Below are 22049 nucleotides of genomic sequence, written 5' to 3' on the forward strand. Positions count from 1 at the left end.
TTGTCGCCCGGTTGGGCTACTTGTCGCCCGGTTGGGTTCCTTTTTGGGCTCTTTGCTTCTTTGGCCGGTTTTATTGTTCCTGCTTCCTCTTTTGGCTACTTTTCTCGTGCAGTAGTCCTGGTTGGCGCCTTCCCGCAGAGAGGGTGTGCGGTTCGGCCAGCGTGTTATGCGCATGCACCCTGGAGTTTGTTTTGGTCTGGGCGGTGTTTCAGTGCTAGTGTTTTGCGCCCTTTTTGATACAGTGCTTCGTCTCTCGTTCTTCTCCCTGGTTGAGGTATGTGCCCCTTCGCTCCGGGGGTGTCCTAGTTCCCAGTTGTGGGGAGGACACCGCGGTTTTCCCTGTTTCATGGGTGTGGACCGCCTCCTTCGCCTCTCCCTGCTCTCCTGCGGATCCGGCAGGGTCCAGCTCTGGCGTCTTCACCTGGCGGTGCTCCCAGGTTCTTCTGGGCACGGTTGAGTCGTGTCAAGTTCGTGCCACCGTTCGCCAGGTGAGTTTCTGCGGTCTGGTGTCTTTTGGCCGGGCGCTGGATGCGGAGTTGTTTATATACCTGTTTTTATTTAGGTATATTTTTGTACGACTGAGACCAGTCACACACCAGTGACTGTCGGTTTTTCAACCCTTCCTGTCCCCCTCATGTGCATGTCCAACCCATGCTGGAGTCATTCAGGGGACCCACCTTTTTTAATGTTGTGAGGTGTGGGGGTTGTAGGGTTGGTTCTGTACTCACCTGGTAAGGCTCCTGGCTGTGCTTGCAGGGTTTGAGCTCTGGCTCTTGGGTCCCGCCTATCTGGTAGAACTTGCGGGATAGTACCAGTGGAGTGCAGTGGTGCTATTGGCACATTTGGGGAACACTTTATTACCATCAGAGGTCTGTGCTTGTTACATGACCTACTTGCGAGCATAAGCCTTCTTGCTGGTTCGTCCGTGGACTTCCAGGGCACACTAGCCTGTTTTCATATAGCAGTTCCGGCCCTTCCTGGTTGTGGGGGTATGTGGGCCGGCGGACTGCTCCTAGCAGCTGCCTGGTGGGCCACCCTCTGGCCGGTCTAGCCTGGCCTTGGGCCGGGCTTGAGGTGTAAAAGAGCTCCCAGTACCTCATCCAGCAGGTATCGAGCGGGGTTTCTCCGCCGTCAGTCTCCTGGTGCAGGTTTCTGGGCCTGCTGGGTTTTGTCGTGTCTACGTTGGCCCTGTCTGGGGTCTGCCTGCTCCGTTCTCTGCCTTTGCAGAAGGGAGTTGCTATTTACATGTTGCAGTGGTGCCTGTTGCTGCTGCTGCACATGTGCATTGGTACCGTGTTTCACGGTGGCGTGTCCTTGTTCCTGTGTCCGGTTGTGGTGTGGCACTTTGCTACTGTTTTGTGCTGGGGGATTGCGTGGTTTTTTTTCTGTCCCTGCCTGATTGTCCACCCCTGGTTGTTTTCCTGTTTTTTTTTGTGCTTCTACTCTTTCTTCCTGCCTCCTCTGCAGCAGGGGTGTTCTGCGTGTGTCCTTGGGCATTTTTTCAGCCTGTGTCCTGTGATGTGCTTCTTTGTCTCGGTCTATTGCAGTTGTTCGAACCCCTTGGTTCGGGTACTGTTCTGGCGGCGACCCTTCCGCCTTCTTTGGTTTCCTAGCTTGCCCTGCCTTTTTTTTTTTTTTTTTTTTTATTTGGGGGGGGGGGGGTCTTGCGATGTCTCGCGTCGGACCCGTCGTTTCTGAACTCCTGGTGGGCTTGCATGCTTTGGGGAGTTTTTCTGTTCAGCAGACGTTCCATCTCCTTGTGCCTCCTGGGTATCGGTGGTCGCTCCCGAGATCTTCCCGTGGCTCCGCCTTTTCCTGGGCGCACAGGGGCCTTGTCGGTGCTGCTTATGTTCTGCCTCATGGTCTCGCCTCTGGTTGGTGGTCGGGTGGCTTCGTGGTAGGTGTCCCACCTGCATGCTTCTCTTGGTGGCAGTATGGGGTATTTTGGCGGTCCTTCCTTTTCCTGTCCCTTCTTAGGTGGTTACTCTTGTTAGCTTGGTTTACTCTCGGCTTGGTTTTCTGGTGGGGGTTGGGGGCCGTCGTCTTGCCACATACTGTCGCCTCTTTTCATGTGGCGCTGCTTCAGCTTGCTTTCGGTCTTGGTGTTGCTTCTGCACCATTAGTAAGCTGTCTTGTGCGTCGTTTCACCTCCAGCCTGTTTGTGCGCCGCTTGCACCATCCTGGTCTCTGGTCAGCGTGCTCTGTCTTCTCCTCGGTTGGTAGTGCCCCTTCGGTTCCGGTGTGTTTTTTCGTCGGCTCTTTCCTTTTGGCCTTTGCCTCTGGGGGTTGAGTCGCTGAGTTTTCTTGCTCCTTCGGTTTTAGCGTTTTGGTTGTTCGGTGGCAGCAGTCTCCATCTTTTCTGGCGCGGGATGGGGCTGCTGCGTTCAGGAGGGGTCCAGGGTTTGTTGGTGCTTCGTTGGTCGAGCCGGGGGTGTGTCGTGTTTTGTGTTCAGTGGCGGCCCTCCACTGTTGTTTGCGTGCCACGGCGTTTGGGTCCGGAGCGCGTTTTGCGTTGATCCGGTTCTGTTCTTCCTGGTTCGCGGGTGATGGTGTCCCAGGTGGTCTGCCGTGTTCTTGCGGCTAAGCTGCCTGTGTTCTTCCCTCATGCCTGTGGCGTTCGTGGCTTCGCTGCTCTCGCTGCCGTCTGGGCGACGTGGCCTTGCGGTCTTTCAGGCATGGATTTTTGGTGTTCGTGAGGGAGCCTTGCTGCTCGTTGTTCTCGAGTTGTTCCCGGGACTTTTCGGGGCTGTGGCACCTTGGGTTGGCATTTGCTGCCAGTTGTCTTGCCTCCATGGGGGTGCGTGGTGTCCGCCTCCCCGTTCTGTCCCTTTGACCTTCCTCTGTGGGTAGTTAGCTCCGGGGAGCCGACGGGGCTTCCCCCAGAAAACCAGCGTTGAATGTAATGAAACGCCATTTTCTGGGTGAGACCCGGTGGCTCCCCGGCATCCCTTCCTCCCTCCGGTCGGCAGTTTTTCGCGTGTTTTGACATCCAGCCTCAGAACTGATGGGTGGATAACCGGCATGGGAGGTCTGGGGCTCCCCCTTCCGGGGAGGGGGGAGCTGCGCAGACAGCGGCGTGGTGACATATGACGTCATACTAGTTTCCTTGTTTTCTGTTGAAGAGTTCTATCCACTAGTTCGGCTTTAGGTAGCAATTTTCACCAGAATAGGGGTTTGTTTTGGAATGCTTACCTTTCTGGATGTTTGACCCGGTCGATGGCAGACATAGAATGCTTCCAACCACACGGGGGTTTCTATAGGTCATTGCTCCCCTTGCCTCTCTGAGGGGGCCAGGTTCTGGCCGTGGTCCCCAGTAGGCCCTAGAACTCCATACACATGACTGATGCCAAAGTCTGACATTAGCATATCAGCCGGTAAAGCTCTGGGGAGCCTCCGGGTCTCACCCAGAAAATGGCGTTTCATTACATTCAACGCTGTTTTTTTTTTGCATTTTTGACATCCAGCCTCAAGAACTGAGGTGTGGGTAGCCGGTGTGGCAGGTCTAGGGCTCCCCCTTCCCCCTCTCGGGGAGGGGGGAAGCTGCGCAGACAGCGGCGCGGCGACGTGTGACGTCACACTAGTTTGCTTGTTTTCTGTTGAGGAGTTCTATCCACTAGTTCAGGTTTTGGTAGCAATTCCAACCCTTAACCCTTAAAGTGCGCATCACTTCATATGAAGTGTAAATCGTTTTACCAGTCAACTGCGCTTCACTTCATATGAAGTGTATGGGTACCGCGCACGATTTGAATGGCCCGCGGTGTAGCTGGGGGTCCCATACGCTGCCCAGGGGCTCTAGTAAACAGCGGCCATTTTGAAAAAAATCCCGCTCACGATCCGAAGGCATGGGAGGCCTCAGTTTAGCGAGAGTCACCATGGTGAGCGCACGGTCAAACGCCTCACGGGCACGCACCACTCAGTCCCTCACCCCAGAGCAAATAGCCCACGAATTATTCTCTGAAGGTGAAGAAAGTGTGTTTGACGATTCAGACAACGATGAGGATTATACACAGTTGTCGGGTGATAGTAGCAGCAGCAGTGAAAGTGAGAATGACCGCCATGCCATGGCGAGGCCTATACGCTCACCGATGCCTTCTCGCCCAGTTTCTACCCCAATTCTACCACGACCTCACAGTTCCTGTGGATATTTTCTGTTTGAGGATGACGAGTCAGAGGGAGGTGACTCCTTTTCTGGGTTTAGTGACTCGGATCAAAGTTTTATTGAGCCTGTGGCTGGTACCAGTGGTGTAACTGGGCGAGAAATTGTCGCGTCAGCAGCATCTCGCCCGGCCAAGCGCCACCGCATGGCACCACATGAGGGACCAAGACCCTCGTGTTCACGTGCATCGACCTCACGTGCACCCACCTCACGTGCACGTAGCCGCCGTGCTTCTCGCAGACGGTATTCAGCTCCTGGTCGCCGGTATGCATCGCTTCCTCGCCGTCTTTCCTCTGCATCTCGCAGGACGCCTGGTGTACTTGAGTGGAGTGATGGTGACGATTTTATTCCTAATATTCCTCACTTTGACGATAATGATGTAGGGATTACAAACCTTTTCCCTAATCAAGGTGAGGACATGGCTGAGATGGAATATTTTACAGCATTCTATGATGAACCACTCATGGAATACATTGTACACCAAACGAACCTGCATGCTGCTTACCTGATTGAGAGGGAAATCACAGAATTTTCACGACTGCAGCGTTGGAAAAATACCACAGTGGCGGAAATGTATGTGTTTTTGGCACTCTGTTTGTTGATGAAGCACTGTCACAAACATGCAATAAATGACTATTGGAGCAAGGACAAGACAATACCAACACCTTTATTCGGGAAATATATGTCACGAGACAGGTTTCAGATATAGCGTGTGCGAGTGTGTAAATATGTAAACATATAAGCAGATAGCATGTGCGTGTGTGTAAATATATACAAATATAAGCAGAACATACAATATAATAGACTGTAATGACATATTATATTGCCGTAATTGAAAACATTTGTGTGCGCCTGTGTATACTCAAATATGCAACAATTATTGATACAAAATATGTTCAAACAGTATTTGAAACACAATTAGTGAAAAAAAATTAGATAAAATGCGCTTAGACATTGTAAATAAATAGTGCAAAAATATATTTGTGGCAACTCTGGCTGTTTGAGGACCGCGCGCAACACCTCCCGGGCGTGTACTGCATGAGCGAACATGCAGATTGTGACGTCATCACCGTCCTTCTCGGCTCTATTGCAACAAAAGTAAGTACAATAGAATTTTTTTTTATTTTTCCCGTGATCAGTGAACAGAACTTAACAGATTAGCAAAAAAAAAATTTTTTTTTTTTTCAAAATGACCTGCGCCTGTGTGGATGGCAGGATATTAGACCCCGAGCAATGTTAAGGGTTAAACCACACAAATCACATACATATGATATCAGTGACAAAACCGAAACTGCGCACATCATATATGATTTCGCGTCTAGTGCTATAATTTAAATGCCCCGCTTGGGATAGGGGCAGCTATAGTACAGTCACGACCGATATTTGCCAGATGCCACCTAGAAAATAAATCCAGGCCAACATTCTTGGGTGTTAGAGCTTCAGTATTGAGCAAGTCACCAAGTCTGGCGCACGCAGCACGAGCTCACCACCGCTGTTCAGCTTGTGACCACAGCATCGCCTACAAATGCCAAATATATATGATACTGCTATTATTTTGCAGTGATAGTATTACTGAAGCCCCCCTGACTGTGATAAAACTGACCAGGATTCTGATAATAGCAGGATTGTGGTGATATTTAGCGCTGTGCTCCATGGAGGGAGGAGTAAGGCTGTGGAGGGAGGGTTGTGGCGTCGTCTTCTGACTGTGTGTGGCCACCATTTATTGACTGCACTCACTATACCAGCTTAGTGGTTCGCTATGGTGAACACAAATGTAGATACTTATATATTACGTGTGTATAGAGTGTGATAACAGCGAGAGGAGTAGGCTGGGAGCCGCCATTTTGGTGAGGGAGGAGCATCATCTGCACGACTTGTCATGTTGTTTACTGATGGCCACTATGGTCTTTGGGCACTATACCAGCTTATTTGTACAGGTATGGTGAATAAAACAGGTAGATACTTATATATAATGTGTGTATATAGCGTAATAACACCACAAACAATATTGTTGGAGGAGAAATATTAGTGTGTCTGGCCTTGAGGGCAGCCGCCGATCAGCTGACTGTGTGAGTAGCTACATCATTGTGCATTTACTCACCATACAAGCTTAGATGAACAGTTATGGTGAACAAAACATGTAAATACGTATATATAATGACTGTGTATAGTGAATAAATGCAAAAACAGTATTGTGGGAGGAGAATGAGGGCGAGTGAGGTGGTGTTGAGGGAGTGAGTGACTCGCTGGTGTGTGGCGGTCACTCCTCGTTGCCTTTTTACTCACAAGACCAACTTAGTAGTTCGTTATGGTGAACAAAACATGCAGATACTTATATATAACCTATGTATATGGTGTAACAACAGCAAAACTATTCGTTTTTTGTTTTATGAACATAATTAAATCTTGGTTATCTTGAGATGATTTCGGGGCTTTAGTGTCCCCGCGGCCCGGTCCTCGACCAGGCCTCCACCCCCAGGAAGCAGCCCGTGACAGCTGACTAACTCCCAGGTACCTATTTACTGCTAGGTAACAGGGGCATTCAGAGTGAAAGAAACTTTGCCTATTTGTTTCTGCCTCGTGCGGGAATCGAACCCGCGCCACAGAATTACGAGTCCTGCGCGCTATCCACCAGGCTACGAGGCCCCTTGGTCTAATATGCACCACTAATAATAATCACTAATATGCACACCATAATTTTGAGTACAGCGATGGTTCACACATTTTATTATATAAATATACCACAATTCACTGTGTGGAATAATATTACTGCAAAAAAACTAAGAAAAAATCAGAGACATTGAAATAATTAGGTAATAATATATTTGTGGCAACTGCCGTCTGACAGCTAGGGCGGAGTAGACCTCGTCTGGCGAACTTTTTTGCCACACTTCCCTACCCTATTGCGGCTAAAATATGCCACCTATGATTTTTTTTGTTATTTTTTCCGTGATCAGGGAACAAGAATGAACACTTCTATAAGATGAAAGATTTTTTTTTTTTTTTTTTTTTTTTTTTTTTTTTTTTTTTTTTTTTTTTTTTTTACCTGTGGGTGTGAATTCCATTTGGGCCCCTAGCGGTTTGAGGGTTAACCAGAATAGGGGTTTGTTTTGAGGTGCTTACCTTTCTGGGTGCCTGTTCCGGTCGATGGCAGACATAAAATGCTTCCAACCACACAGGGGTTTCTATAGGCCATTGCTCCCCTTGCCTCTCTGAGGGGGTCTGGTTCTGGCCGTGGTCCCCCGGTAGGCTTAAGAACTCCATACATATGACTGATGCCAAAGTCTGACATTAGCATATCAGCCTGGGAGAGCTCCGGGGAGCCTCCGGGACTCGCCCAGGAAATGGCGTTTCATTACATTCAACGCTGGTTTCTGCTTTTGTAGTGTCGTCTGCATTCTCTTTCTACGTTGGACCTTTTTCTGGCTTTCCTCAAAGGAACATGTTTCAGATAGACTTCATAGGCTTCAGGAGTCAGTTTTTCTATTCTTTGTGTAGGATTTTTATTAGAACATTTTCCCATTGAATGTTTGTAAGTTCCCTGTTTATTTTCTCCCAGTCTATCCTTTTATTATTAAAATTGAATTTATTGAATAACCCTTCTTGCTTGTTGTTTCTCTTGGGCCTACTACCGTTATTAATGTGAGTTTGCACTTAAATGAGCTTGTGGTCCAAGTACTTAATGTCTGAGACAGTAATGTCTTTGATTAGCTCATCATTGTTCGTGAATATCAGGTCCAGCGTGTTCTCGTTCCTAGTCGGTTCTGTAATCTGCTGACCGATTGAGAATTTGTCACAGAATCTCAGTAGTTCTCTGACCTGTGATTGATTATTTCCAGGTTGATTTCCTGCTATAATGTTATTGTTTACTATTCTCCATTGTAAACTGGGTAGATTAAAGTCTCCAAAGAAGATAATATCTGGTACTGGGTTTGCTAGGTTATCAAAGATATTCTTTATTTTGTGGATCTGTTCAGTGAATTTCTCAACTGTTGCATCTGGCGGTTTGTATATTAAAATAATAATTAGATTTATATTCTCTACCTTGATTCCAAGTACCTCTACCACCTCATTTGTCAAGTTCAGGAGCTCTGTGCATGCCAGCTCCTCTTTAATATACAGACCTACTCCTCCACTTGACCTAATTACTCTGTCACATCTATATAGGTTATAATTTGGGATCCAGATTTCACTATCCATGTGGTCTTTTGTGAGAGTTTCTGTAAATGCACCAAATATTGAGTTTGATTCTATTAGAAGGCCATTTATGAATTTAACTTTATTTCTTGACTTTGACTTTAGACCTTATATGTTTGCAAATATGAATAATTTCCCATATTGCGTGTCATTTCTTTGTGGGCTTTGGTAGTTCTTTCCCCTCTCCACCCATGTCTAGGGTGTGTTGTTTTGGTAGTGGTTCATCCAGTTGTGGTAGTAGTGCAGTTGTTGTGTGGTCTCCACATGTGATAATGGAACTAACTCTGTCCACAGGTAATAATGGGGCTGCCACAGTCCATATATAATAATGGGGTTGACACTGAATACAGGTGATAATGGGGCTGACACTGTCCTCGGGTGATAATGAGGTGACACTGACCACAGGTTATCTTGAGATGATTTCGGGGCTTTTAGTGTCCCAGCGGCCTGGTCCTCGACAGGCCTCCACCTCTAGGAAGCAGCCTGTGACAGCTGACTAACTCCCAGGTACCTATTTACTGCTAGGTAACAGGGGCATCAGGGTAAAAGAAACCCTGCCAATCGTTTCTCGCCGGCGCCCGGGATTCAACCTGGGACCACAGAATCACGCATTCAGTGTTCTGTCCGCTCAGCCACCGGCTCCCCAGTGTGATAATGGACCTGACACTGTCGATAGGTAATAATGCGGCTGACACTGTCCACAGGTGATAATAGAGCTGACATTGTTTGCAAGTGATAGTGGGGCTGTCACTGACCACATGATAATGAGGCTGACACTGTCCACAGGTGATAAAGTAGCTGGCAATGACCACAGGTGATAATGGGGCTGAAACTGACCACAGGTGATAATTGGGGCTAACACAGTCCACAGGTGACAATGGGGCTGACACTGTCCATAGGTGATAATGGGGCTGACACTGTCCACAGGTGATAATTAGGTTGACATTGACACTCGGGTAATAATGGAACTGACACTGTCAACAGGTGATAATAGAGCTGACACAGGCCATAGGTGACACCAGTGTTGACACTATCCACAGGTGAAAATAGGGCTGACACTGAACACAGGTAATAATGAGACTGACTCTTCACAGGTGATGATGGGGCTGACAATGTCCTTGGGTGATAATGAGGCTGACACTAACCACAGGTGATAATGCCGCTGACACTATCGACAGGTGATAATGCCGCTGACACTGTCCTCAGTTTATAATGGTGCTGACACTGTCGACAGGTGATAATGCGGCTGACACTGTCCACAAGTGATAATGGGGCTGACACTGACCACAGGTGATGATAGCTGACACTGACTACAGGTGATAGTGAGGCTGACACTGACCACAGGTGATAGTGGGGCTGACACTGCCCATAGGTAATATTGGGGATGACACTGACCGCAGGTGATAATGGAACTGACTCTGTCCACAGATTTTCTAAAAACGTGCCAGACCAACTGGGCTGTGGTGGGTATGTGGGTCTGCGGGCCACTCCAAGCAAAAGCCTGGTGAACCAAATTCTCACAAGTCAAGCCTGGCCTCGGGTCGGGCTTGGGGAGTAGAAGATGGTATTTGTGCTTGGGGTTCTACTACCCAAAATCATTTACGTCCTCTAATTACTCAACACAAAGCTTCTATTAGGACAATATCCAACTCTAGCCCCAGACATCACTCGGTACCCCTACTCAAATCTCTGAATATGTTAGATATTAAGTCACTGCACATTCTCTCATGTGTATTATACATATATAAAACGCTGAACTGTAATGCCAATCCTGACCTCAAAAGCTTCATTGAAGGTTGTAACAGAACCCATGAGCACCACACCAGAAATAAATACAGTTTTGATATTCCTAGAGTATGACTTAATCAAACTAGAAATGCTCTTCAAATCAAGGGACCCAGAATGTGGAATGACCTTCCCAACCATGTTAAAGACTGTACCTCTCTCAACCAGTTTAAGATAAAAACGAAGCACTACCTAATAAATTCCCTGTAACCTACCTTACCCCTCTGTTGTCAACCCATGTCTTTTTTTTTCAAAACAACGCTGTTTGAATGTAATTGTCTGTAATAATTTGTAATTGTATTTGTGCTGCTTTTTCAGCCATGTTCCCTCCTCTTTTACCTCTATTTTTATTTGTTCTCAACACATTTTATTCTTTATACCTATTAGTATTAAGCTTTAGTCATTAATGTTTTTCCTGCCCGAAACGCTTAGCGTAATAGTGGCTTTAGGCATTGTATGTACTAGCTCTATCTATTAATCCAACAAACTTTGTAAAATCTCTTGTATGTATGTACCTTACCTAAATAAACATTTATTTATTTATTTATTTATTATATCCCAGAACCCCATCAAGCAGGTATCTAGCAGGTATCACAGGTGATAATGGAGCTGACACTGACCATTGGTGATAAATGGGCTGACACTGTCCACAGGTGATAATGGGGCTGACACAGTCAACAGGTTATAATGGGACTGATACTTATCACAGGTGATAATAGGGCCGACACTGACCGTGGGTGATAATGGGGCTGACACTCTCCACTGGTGATAGTGGGGCTGACATATCACAGGTGATAATGGTGCTGACACTGTCCACAGGTGATAATGGAACTGACACTGTCCACAGGTGATAATGGGGCTGACACTGTCCACATGTGATAATGGGGCTGACACTGTCCACAGGTGATAATAGGGCTGACACTGACCACGAGTGATAATGGGGCTGACACAGTCAACAGGTTATAATGGGACTGATACTTATCACAGGTGATAATAGGGCTGACACTGACCACGGATAATGGGGCTGACACTGACCATGGGTGATAGGTGATAATGAGGCCGACAGGTGATAATGTGGCAGACAGGTGATAAAGGGGCCGACACTGACCACAGGTGATAATGGGGCTGACACTGTCCACAGGTGATAATGGGGCTGACACAGTCAACAGGTTATAATGGGGCTGACACTTATCACAGGGGATAACAGAGCTGATACTGACCACAGGTGATAATGGGGCCGACACTGACCATGGGTGATAATGGGGCGGACACTGTGCACAGGTGATATTGGGGCTGACACTGACCACAGGTGATAATGGGGCTGACACTTATCACAGGTGATAATGGGGCTGACACTTATCACAGGTGATAATGGGGCTGACACTTATCACAGGTGATATTGGGGCTGACACTGACCACAGGTTATAATGGGGCTGACCCTGACCACAGGTGATAATGGGTCTAACATTGACAACAGGTGATAATGGGGCTGACTGTCCACAGGTGATAATGGGGCTGACACTAATGACAGGTGATAATGGGGCTGACACTGTTCACAGGTTGAGGACCTCTGCAGGATGAGTGAGCCCGTCAAGAGCCTGGTGGAGGCTGGCCGGGTGTTGGCCGTGAAGAGGCTGGTGGAGGCTGGCCGGGTGTTGGCCGTCCAGGAAGACCAAGATGGCCGCTGCTCCGCCAGGATAACTCTACAAGATGGAAAGCTGTACCTCCACCCACTCCTGCACCAACCCACGCCTGCCCATGCCCACACCCTCCAGGTTACTTTGTTACACCCTCTAGTCTTACTGACATTACTGACTTACTAAGTTTTGATAACTAATATGATAACATTTTGTTATACAGTTATCAGCATGATTTATTTCATTTTCTGCAGGAGAGTGAGGTTGTGGGCATGCTGGAGCCCTCCTGCACCCTGGCATTCCTTGACCTCGGGTGGGCGGGGTCAACAAGAGGGAGGGTCACCATCCGGCTGATCCCTGACACTCCGCTGGCCAGACAGTTTGTGTTGTTGTGTACGGGCCAGCGGGGCCACACCTACCGCAACACTAAACTGTTGGTGGTGGGGGACAAGGGTCAGCCAGAGGAGTATGTGGTGGGCGGAGACTACGAGAGTAATGATGGTACGGGAGGAGCCTCACTGCTGCCTGACCTCCAGGGGCACTACCGGGAGTCAGGCCAGGCAGGAGCTGTGTTGTCCTTGTTTGGGCTGGGGGATCACAGGTGTGCCCTGTTCATCATCACCACCAAGAACCGCCAGGATGGTCGCCAGTGGTCAAGTGTCTTCGGTGATGTGGTAAGCGGCCTGGATGTGGTGAGGGCAGCAGTCAACCACAGTGACATTACAGAGGTGACTGTGGTGGACTGTGGTGTTGTGCTGCCACTCTAATTCACTGTGCCATCACCATCACTACTGTGGTGTTGTGCTGCCACTCTAGTTCACTGTACCACCACCATCACTACTGTGGTGTTGTGCTGCCACTCTAGTTCACTGTACCACCACTATCACTACTGTGGTGTTGTGCTGCCACTCTAGTTCATTGTACTGCCACTATTACTAATGTGGTGTTGTGCTGCCACTCTAGTGCACTGTACCATCATCATCACTACTGTGGTGTTGTGCTGCCACTCTAGTTCACTGTACTGCCACTATCACTACTGTGGTGTTATGCTGCCACTCTAGTTCACTGTACAATGACTACTGTGGTGTTGTGTTGCCACTCTAGTTCACTGTATCACCACAGTAGGGAGTTTTACGACGTAGCTCGTCCCCTCCATTTTGGATGGAGTGGTTTCGGACACGTCGAGAGTTGTAATAAGGTTGTGGGAACGTTTGGGGCAACATTGGGTGACTTGAGGAGGACGTGATGCCTGCTGCACGATAAATATGGTATAAGTAGTATTCGAGTGAGGTGTGTATTGTTTTGAGAGTGCTGTATTTTTTTTTTTAGGTGAATTGTAATGTTTTCTGTTGAAATTTTTAGAAAAGATACATTTTCTGTTGAAATGAGAGGATGAGATTGGTAGATGGAGAAGTGGGAGGATAGTGATGTCCGCCCCCAAACTTTTTGACAGAGAGAGAGAGAGATCGTGTTTAGGAGCAGACATGATCAGGAGAGTGGTAATAAGAAGAAAGATGGGAGGAGGAGGAGAACAATATAGAATACAGGAAGAATAAGAATTAAATAGGGAAAGAGTAAAGGAAGCAGCCGGAGGAGGAGGAGGGGGTTTAACAGAACCTGAAAGAAGCGCAGCAGCAGGAGTAAGGGAGAGTAAAGGAAGCAGGAGGAGGAGGAGCTACACCAGCAGCAGCACCACTAGCAGCAGGAGGAGGAGCAGGGGGAAGTAAAGGCAACAGCCACAGGAGGAGGCGCAGCAGCAGCGGGGGGGGAGAGGGAGAGGGGGAGATTGATGTATAATAAAACACACAACCTGAAGTAATAGGTCTAGCATGGGATAAGAAGGATTTTAACAGTAAAATAATGTAAACTTATGTAAGCGTAGCAGAGCAGAGTTGTGTAATGAGGTGTATCTCTCACAAAGACCGAACAAATACTGATCAACATTGCTGGGCGCTTGGGGTAATACCCAAACCGCAAAATGACTGTTACCTTTTGTCTCAGCCACGCGCACTCGCTCGGCGGAGGACAGACAGAGCGTCTCACTTGGAGCTGGAGAAAATATATATATATATATATATATATATATATATATATATATATATATATATATATATATATATATATATATATATATATATATATATAGTTATATATATATATATAGTTCAAAACTGTAATATTTAACAGGAAATGACAAAGTACATTCACCACCACCTGTCCACAGCTGCCAGGTAGGCTGATGAGACATAATCACACTCGCTTGGGATATTACAGTATCGCACAGTCGCTTCTCTATTTCTGAATAAAACATGCAATTCAGGTAATTGGGTATTCACTCCATCACTTTGTTGGACCAAGCTTTCTAAAAGTGCATTCACCACATAATGTATGTACTCACCTAGTTGTGCTTGCGGGAGTTGAGCTCTGGCTCTTTGGTCCCGCCTCTCAACCGTCAATCAACAGGTGTACAGATTCCTGAGCCTATTGGGCTCTATCATATCTACACTTGAAACTGTGTATGGAGTCAGCCTTCACCACATCACTTCCTAATGCATTCCATTTGTCAACCACTCTGACACTAAAAAAGTTCTTTCTAATATCTCTGTGGCTCATTTGGGCGCACAGTTTCCACCTGTGTCCCCTTGTGTGTGTGCCCCTTGTGTTAAATAGCCTGTCTTTTTCTGCCCTATCAATTCCCTTGAGAATCTTGAATGTGGTGATCATGTCCCCCCTAACTCTTCTGTCTTCCAGCGAAGTGAGGTTTAATTCCCGTAGTCTCTCCTCGTAGCTCATACCTCTCAGCTCGGGTACTAGTCTGGTGGCAAATCTTTGAACCTTTTCCAGTTTAGTCTTATCCTTGACTAGATATGGACTCCATGCTGGGGCTGCATACTCCAGGATTGGCCTGACATATGTGGTATACAAAGTTCTGAATGATTCCTTACACAAATTTCTGAATGCCGTTCGTATGTTGGCAAGCCTGGCATATGCTGCTGATGTTATCCTCTTGATATGTGCTGCAGGAGACAGGTCTGGTGTGATATCAACTCCCAAGTCTTTTTCTTTCTCTGACTCCTGAAGAATTTCCTCTCCCAGATGATACCTTGTATTTGGCCTCCTGCTCCCTACACCTATCTTCATTATATTACATTTGGTTGGGTTAAACTCTAACAACCACTTGTTCGACCATTCCCGCAGTTTGTCTAGGTCTTCTTGAAGCCTCAAACAGTCCTCTTCTGTCTTAATCTTTCTCATAATTTTGGCATCGTCCGCAAACATTGAGAGAAATGAATCTATACCCTCCGGGAGATCATTTACATATATCAGAAACAAGATAAGACCGAGTACAGAGCCCTGTGGGGACTCCACTGGTGACTTCACACCAATCGGAGGTCTCACCCCTCACCGTAACTCTCTGCTTCCTATTGCTTAGGTACTCCCTTATCCACTGGAGCACCTTACCAGCTACACCTGCCCGTCTCTCCAGCTTATGTACCAGCCTCTTATGCGGTACTGTGTCAAAGGCTTTCCGACAATCCAAGAAAATGCAGTCCGCCCAGCCCTCTCTTTCTTGCTTAATCTGTGTTACCTGGTCATAAAATTCTATTAAGCCAGTCAGGCAAGATTTACCCTCCCTGAACCCATGTTGTCGATTTGTCACGAAGTCCCTTCTCTCCAGATGTGCTACCAGGTTTTTTCTCACGATCTTCTCCATCACTTTGTGGCCTTGCACTCCTACTGCTGTCTTCTCTAATTGTGCTGGATCGCTTTTCCTTTTCCTTATGTTTCGTTTTTCTCCCCCCCTCTTCTCCTATCTGCTTGTCGTTTCCTGCCGACCTTTTGCTTGTTTTGGTTATTCCTTTGGACTTCTTCTATTTTGATGCCCGGGTGCTTGAGGAGGCATACTCTTGCACCCGTAGACCCCCTCCCCGCTCAGCTCGTTGTCGCCGTGTGGGGGCTTAGTGGGCGGCTGCCGGAGTGTGATGCTCCTTGGGACAGTCCTCTGTCCTTTTCTAGCCTTGTGCTCCTGCTGCCGTCCTCTCCAATTCTGCTGGGCATCTTTTCCTTTTCCTTCTGTTTCGTTTTTCTCCCCCCTCTTCTCCTATCTGCTTGCCGTTTCCTGCCGACCTTTTGCTCGTTCTGGTTCTTCCCTTGGACTTCTTCTATTTTGACGCCCGGGTGCTTGAGGAGGCATACTCATGCACCCGTAGAACTGCAGTACCCGACGTCGAGAGCGAGGGGAACCTTTTATTGTCAATCCCCACTTCGTCACTGAACCCGATCTCGACGGACTGTCGGTTTCTTAAGGTGGCGTTTGTGGGGCGTATACTCGTGACGCACCCCTAGGAGGCCCCGACAAGATCGGCGATAGCTTCTTGTTGGGTGTCCTGCCTCTAATTGTGGCTCCATGGTGGGTGTGGGGGCACATTCGTGAGTGAATTCTTCATTTCGTCAAGATGATTACCCCTGCTTCGGCTTCTTCTGGTTTACCTTCTCAGGCTCGTGGGGTGGGCGACCAAGCCCCCGAGTCGGTTCGTATTGGAAGACCGGGCTCTGTAGCCTCCGCTGCATTGGGCCCCGACCTTCCTCCTCCTTTGGCCTCTCTGACTCCTTCCTCTGGCTCCCCTCCCTCCTCTGTGGTTGGGTCGAGCCCCAAGCCCCCAGTGGTGACTACCTCGTCCCCTGGCGCGGCTCCTTCTCTAGTTGTAACTACTGCGCCTTTTAACCCCTCTCTCTCTGGGGGTTCTCACCGCCATCCTCGTCACGGCCGCCCTCGCTCGATTCCTTCCAGTTCTGCTACCTATCAAGCCTTGTTTGGTCCCGCTTCGTGGGCCAAATATTTTGATCTCCTCCCTCTTGATTCTGCGCCTCCTGACGATTTCTCCCTCCATTGACATCTCATTGATTCCGTGGATGCCTCCATTACTTTCAACCCCACTCGTCTCGGTACACGTGTCGTTGCTGCTCCTTCTCAGGATGCTGCTTCCCGCTTGGCTGCCTTATCCTGCCTTGGCGAGACCCCCGTTCGGGTCTCGAAGAACGTTCAGTTGAATGCCAGTGTTGGCACTGTTTTGCTCCCGCCCCATGCTGTGACCGGTGTTCGGGACCTGCGCGACTGCCACGACGATATTCGACATATCCTCGCTGCCCGGGGCCATTCTATTCTCCAGGTGGACACGTTTACTCGTCCCCCTCGTGGTAGTCGCCGTCAACCCCTCCGGGTTGTGAAGATTACCTTTGATGGTAGGACCCTTCCACCCTCTGTCATTCTTGCTGGTGACAGGTGCTCTGTCCAGGAGTACATTCCTTCTCCTCGGCTCTGCAACAAGTGCTGGAGGTTTGGGCATGGTGCCCTCCGCTGCTCCGGGACTGTCTCTCTCTGTCCTTTGTGTGGTGGCGAAGGTCACTCTAAGTCGGAGTGCGCTTCTCCCCAGGCTCGTTGCCTCAACTGCGGTGAGGCCCATCCTACCTTCTCCCGTGTGTGTGTCCATTACAAGCTTGAGGCAGCCGTCCTCAACTTGAAGCACCGGGAGCGTTTATCTTTTCCTGAGGCGCGGCGCCAGGTTCGCCGGCTCCCGCCTTATGCTAATATCTCTTATGCTCGAGTGTTGCGCTCTTCCTCTCCTCGTCCTTCCCGCCTTCCTCAGACTCACAACCGTTTCCGGGCCTTGGACCCTGATGCGCCCACTGCCCCCTCCTCTGTCCCTTTGGGTTCTCTCCCGAAGGATCCTCCTCCTGGTCCTCTGTCTGGGGTTCCCCTTCCTTCTACCCGGTCTGTCGTGTCTTCTGTGTCTTCTTCCTCGTCCCCCTCCGATCCTCCTTCCCATCCTCTTCCTCCATCTATCGGCTCTCCCCACCGCCTGTCGGTGCGGGCGGATGTCCATCGCTCTCCTAACGGCCGTCGTGTGTGCTCTCGTTCGGCTTCTCCTGTTGAGACACTGGAATCCGTTGCCCGGTACGTAGTTGCTGGGACACCGGTCTCTTTAAGTCAGAAGTGTAAGCCTGGCTCCTCTCCTTCCTCTTCCCCGGCGGGTAAGAAGGCTTCGCTTTCTTCCTCGGCTCCTCCTTCTGGCTCTGTTGCTCCTTCCCCTCCCGTTTCAGTGCTTGCGCCCCCTGTTCCTGCTATGGAGGTTTCTTTGGCCCCTGCTTCCCTTTCGGTTGCTGCTCTTGCTGGGGTGCGCTCCTCTCTTTCTACTCCCCCTCTTCCTGCTGCTGTCCTTGACTGCTCCTCTCCGTTGTCTCCTCCTCCTCCTCCTCCTCCGGACCCTGCCCGCCCACCTCTGATCTGTTCTCCCGTTTCCTTCCCTCCGTCTTTGCTCAGTTTACCCATGCCCCCTAACCCTGACTTTGCTGACCCTGATCCCGACCCTGATATTCTTTAACGTGCTCTGTTGGTCTTTCGCCTTTGTTTCTTCCTTGTTCTCTGTTTTTGTCCTTTCTCTTCTCATCGTTGTCCATTCTTCAATGGAACGTTCGAGGTTATTACGCCAATTTCCTCGAACTCCAACTTCTGGTTTCGCAGTTTTCGCCCCTTTGTGTCTGTCTCCAGGAGCCAATGCTTGGTGCTCGTCCTGGTCGTTTTCGTGGCTATTCCTTTCTCTCCCCCCCCCCAGCCATTGCTGGGGCTTCTAATTCTTCTGCTCTCTTGATTCGGGCTGATGTTCCCTTTGTTCCTTTACTTTTTCCTTCGCCTCTCCATTGTTCTGCTGCTCGTATCTTTGTGGGGAAATGGTACACAGTTTGTTCCATTTATCTCCCCCCGAGTGTCCCACTCTCTCTTCCTGATTTGAAACACCTCCTAGACTCCTTGCCGGAGCCTGTGCTCCTGCTGGGTGACTTCAATTGTCGTCATTCTCTTTGGGGTGACGTTCTGACGAATACCCGGGGTCGCCTCCTTGAGCCGTTTCTCCTCTCTTCTTCCCTGTCTCTTCTGAATTCTGGTGAGCCCACTCATTTGGACTCTCGAACTCGCACCCTTTCTTGTCTTGATCTTTCTCTCTGCTCTTCTTCTCTTTACTTAGATTTCACGTGGCAGGTTCTTGATGACCTCCATGGAAGTGATCATTTCCCCATCCTTGTTTCCTTTTTCTCTTTTCGCCCTTCCCTCTCTTTCCCTAGGTGGCAGTTTGCTAAGGCAGACTGGACCCTATTTACTCTCAGTGCTGCTCTCCCTGACCTCTCCCTTCTGCCTCTCTCTCGCGCTCTCCTCCTTTTTCATGACACTGTCTTCAATGCTGCCCTCCGCTCTATTCCTCGCTCTTCCTCTCGGGGTCCACGGAAGTGCGTTCCCTGGTGGAATGCGGACTGTGCTCGGGCTGTCCGCTGTAAGCGTGCAGCCTGGAAGAGGCACCGCCGTAGGCAGACGACCGATTCTTTTCTTTTCTTTCGGAAAGCGAGTGCGGTGGCCCGTAGGGCCATCCGTACGGCTAAACGTGAATGTTGGGCATCTTATGTCTCAACAATTACGTCCGAGACCCCTCTGGCCCAGATCTGGAAGCGTATCCGCAAGATAGCGGGTAAGTTCGTTCCCGATGTTTCACCGGTCCTTCACCTCCATGATACTCTTGTGGCGGACCCGTTGCAGGTCGCTTCCGAACTGGGTTCCCACTTTTCTTCTGTTAGCTCTGGTCTTCATCTTCCCCAATCTTTCCTTCTTCGTAAACCTGTCCTTGAGTCTCGTCCTTTAGATTTCTGCACTCGTCTTCAGCTTCCCTATAATGATCCCTTCTCTCTCTCTGAACTTCGTTCTGCCCTGGCCCTCTGCGGTTCTACGGCGGCGGGCTCCGATGGTATTCATTATGAGATGCTTCGCCATCTCCCTCCGAGCACGTCTCAGTATTTACTGAGTCTGTATAATCGGATCTGGGAGTCGTCGTCAGTCCCTGAGGACTGGCTCGATGCCGTTGTCCTCCCTGTTCGCAAACCGGGGTCTCTGGGTACTTCCCCTAAGGACTTTCGCCCTATTGCTCTCACAAGTTGTGTCTGCAAACTCTTTGAACGTATGGTTAACGTTCGTCTGATGTGGTTCCTGGAACACCATCACCTCCTCTCCCCTTCTCAATTTGGTTTCCGCAAGTGCCGCAGCACGACAGATGTCCTGGTGAACTTGGAGGTCTATATTCGTACTGCTTTTGCTGCGAAGACCTCCGTTGTTGCCGTCCTTTTTGACCTAGAAAAGGCTTACGACACCACTTGGCGTTATCATATCCTATCTCAACTTCATTCTTTTGGCCTTCGTGGTCATCTCCCTCTCTTTCTCCGCAGCTTCCTCTCTCGTCGTTCCTTTCGGGTGCGCCTTGGTACCGCTCTCTCTCCCTCTTTTCAGCAATACGAAGGTGTGCCCCAGGGTAGTGTTCTGAGCACTACTCTTTTTCTTGTTGCCCTCAATGGTCTTCTTTCCTCTCTTCCTTCTGGTGTCTTCTCCGCTCTCTATGTCGATGATCTTACCCTTTGTTGTCAGGGTGATGATTCGCCTCTCCTTCAACGCCGGCTTCAACTTGCAATTGATGCCGTGTCGTCTTGGGCCACAGGTCATGGCTTCAAGTTCTCTACTTCTAAGACTTGTGCCATGACTTTTACGCGGAAACGGGTTGTTCTTCGTCCCTCTTTGTCACTTTATGGTCTCCCCTTGAATACAAAGATTCCGCGAAGCTTTTGGGGTTATTCCTTGACACTCGTTTGTCTTGGTCTCCCCATATCTCTTACCTCCGTGTTGAGTGCTCTAAGGCCCTTACCCTCCTTCGGGTCTTGTCCCATACTTCTTGGGGGGCAGATAGGCGCACTCTCCTTGCTTTACATTCCTCTCTCGTCCTGTCTAAGCTCAATTATGGTTGCCCTGCTTACTCGTCTGCTTCTCCTTCTACTCTTCGCCGTCTTGATGCTTTGCACCATACTGGGTTGCGCCTCAGTTCTGGTGCCTTTCGTTCGACTCCCATCCTTAGCTTATATGTTGACACTGGCTTCCTGTCTCTCCAGGACCGCCGTGATCGCTACTGTCTTCGCTATCTTGCGCGGTCCTTGCAACATCCTTCCTCTCGCCTCTGTCGTGCTTTAACTTTTACCCCTCCTGCGGTTCCTGTTCCTCTTCACCACCTCCCTCTTTCTGTCCGGTTATCTCGCCTACAGGATTCTCTCTCCGTTCGTATTTCTGATGTTTCTCCTCGTGTTGTTCCTTCTTTGCCCCCGTGGAGGGTCCCTCTTCCGCGGTTTTGTACTTCCTTGACCCGTATCACTAAAGCTTTTACCCCTCCTACGGTTCTAAAACGCCTTTTCCTCGAGCACTTTTTTTCTCACTCCCGCTCCGTTTCTGTCTTCACCGATGGGTCTAAGTCAGCGGACGGTGTTGGCTACTCTGTTGTTTTTCCTGATCGCACTTATATGTGTCGCTTGCCTCCGGAGACTAGCATCTTTACAGCGGAACTTTATGCTATTCTCTATGCTCTTCGTCTCCTGCTTTCTCGTTGTCAGTCTTCCTTTGTGGTTGTTGTTGACTCTCGTAGTGCCCTCATGGCTCTCGGGTCCTTTAATCCGGTTCATCCTGTAGTTGTCGAGATCCAGCATTGGCTGTTTCTCGTTCACAGTAAATTTAAGTCGGTCGAGTTTTGTTGGGTTCCCAGCCATATTGGTGTGTCTTTAAATGAGCGTGCGGATGCTGCTGCTAAGGAAGCTGTCCGCTCTTGTCCCATCTCTCGTAAAGGCATTCCGTATTCCGACTTTTACCCGGTTATCCATTCCTCAGTCCTTACCCGTTGGCAGGCTTCTTGGTTGTCTGTTACTGGTAACAAGCTACGTACTCTTAAATGTTGTGTTTCCTCGTGGCCGTCCTCCTTCCACCGTAACCGGCGGTGGGAAACAGCTCTGGCGAGGTTGCGTATTGGCCATACTCGCTTAACCCATGGTCACTTGATGGAGCGCCGCCCTGCTCCTTATTGTCCTAGTTGCATTGTCCCTCTTACGGTCGTGCATGTCCTTCTTGAATGTCCTGACTTCCAGGACGAGCGTGTGTCTTGCTTTCCGACCGCCCCTCGCGGTCACCTGTCCCTCGATAGAATTCTTGGTGACTCGGATACTTTTGATATCGTTCGCCTTATGCGTTTTTGTTCTCGTATTGGCATCCTTGGTGATATTTAGCGCCCTCTGATTATTTTGCGTATTTGATGGTGCTACATAGCCTTCCCGGTTTGGTGCCTTCTTTTGATAATTACTTACTTACTTGCGAGGTTTTCCAAGCAGTGCTCTATTTTGATTAGTTGGTCTTTAACCCTTAAATGGCG

At 49.1% G+C, this 22049-nt stretch overlaps 1 protein-coding gene and 1 long non-coding RNA gene across 2 annotated transcripts in view; one reads left to right on the forward strand and one right to left on the reverse strand.

Moving 5' to 3' along the window:
* LOC123759123 (uncharacterized) overlaps window positions 1-17245 on the forward strand; it is a 145536-nt gene extending 128291 nt beyond the window's left edge. Inside the window, exons 4-5 of the mRNA XM_069325023.1 lie at window positions 11698-11913; window positions 12030-17245. The gene's annotated coding sequence lies outside the window, so the exon portion shown is untranslated. The remainder of the gene's footprint in view (window positions 1-11697; window positions 11914-12029) is intronic.
* Window positions 1-22049, reverse strand: part of LOC138364941 (uncharacterized) — a 508777-nt gene that overhangs the window by 135734 nt on the left and 350994 nt on the right. The gene's annotated exons all lie outside the window — the stretch shown is intronic.

Source organism: Procambarus clarkii, chromosome 15, assembly GCF_040958095.1.
Source record: "Procambarus clarkii isolate CNS0578487 chromosome 15, FALCON_Pclarkii_2.0, whole genome shotgun sequence".
Classification (NCBI taxonomy): domain Eukaryota; kingdom Metazoa; phylum Arthropoda; class Malacostraca; order Decapoda; family Cambaridae; genus Procambarus; species Procambarus clarkii.